General features: G+C 18.2%; 1 protein-coding gene across 1 annotated transcript in view; it reads right to left on the reverse strand.

Moving 5' to 3' along the window:
* LOC107559105 (dual specificity protein phosphatase 10-like) overlaps positions 1-528 on the reverse strand; it is a 12726-nt gene that overhangs the window by 1094 nt on the left and 11104 nt on the right. The gene's annotated exons all lie outside the window — the stretch shown is intronic.

Here is a 528-nt window from a genome sequence, read left to right on the forward strand (position 1 = left end):
TATATATATATAAATAATGTTAATTATTAGTTATATTAACTAATTAACTAGTTATATTATAACATATTAAGTTATATATAAGTTCTAATATATTAAGTTAAATATTATGGTTATATTATTATTAGTTATACTATGTATTATAAATATATATATATATACACACACACACACACACACACAACTACACACACAACTACACAAATTGTACTAATAATAATAATAAGTAATAATGTAAATTATTATCATTTAAGTATTAAAATATGTATAATTTATAATATATACAATTACACAAATTATAATTATATATTGTTAAATATTGTAATTATAATTTATTACTTTATTATCAATTAATAATTAATTATAATAATAATTGATATAACAATCATTTATAATTTAATATGCAGTATATATTTTTGTAAAATTATAATGTTCTTTATCATTAGTGTTACAGCTGTTGTTTGCTCGAGGCCTCAGGTGTTTGTAGAGGTTCAACAGACTATTCTCTACACGCTATGAGAGATCAAAACA

Source organism: Sinocyclocheilus grahami, unplaced genomic scaffold, assembly GCF_001515645.1.
Source record: "Sinocyclocheilus grahami isolate Dianchi unplaced genomic scaffold, SAMN03320097.WGS_v1.1 scaffold674.1, whole genome shotgun sequence".
Lineage (NCBI taxonomy): Eukaryota > Metazoa > Chordata > Actinopteri > Cypriniformes > Cyprinidae > Sinocyclocheilus > Sinocyclocheilus grahami.